Here is a 653-nt window from a genome sequence, read left to right as displayed (position 1 = left end):
AGTCATTGACTAGTAGCAGATTGCTGTGAGTCATTGACTAGTAGCAGGTTACTGTGTGTCATTGACTAATAGCAGATTGCATATAGTCATTGACTAGTAGCAGACTGCTGTGACCCATTGACTAGTAGCAGATTGCTGTGACCCATTGACTAGTAGCAGATTGCTGTGAGTCATTGACTAGTAGCAGATTTCACCTAGTCATTGACTAGTAGCAGATTGCTGTGACCCATTGACTAGTAGCAGATTGCTGTTAGTCATTGACTAGTAGCAGATTGCTGTGAGTCATTGACTAGTAGCAGGTTACTGTGTGTCATTGACTAATAGCATATTGCATATAGTCATTGACTAGTAGCAGATTGCTGAGTCATTGACAAGTAGCAGATTGCATCTAGTCATTGACTAGTAGCAGATTGCTATGAATCATTGACAAGTAGCAGATGTCACCTAGTCATTGACTAGTAGCAGACTGCTGTGACCCATTGGCTAGTAGCAGACTGCTGTGACCCATTGACTAGTAGCAGATTGCTTTGACCCATTGACTAGTAGCAGACTGCTGTGACCCATTGACTAGTAGCAGATTGCTTTGACCCATTGACTAGTAGCAGACTGCTGTGACCCATTGACTAGTAGCAGATTGCTTTGACCCATTGACT

This window comes from Cyprinodon variegatus, unplaced genomic scaffold (genome assembly GCF_000732505.1).
Source record: "Cyprinodon variegatus isolate N-32 unplaced genomic scaffold, C_variegatus-1.0 Scaffold440, whole genome shotgun sequence".
Lineage (NCBI taxonomy): Eukaryota > Metazoa > Chordata > Actinopteri > Cyprinodontiformes > Cyprinodontidae > Cyprinodon > Cyprinodon variegatus.
Note: the sequence above shows the minus strand (reverse complement) of the source record.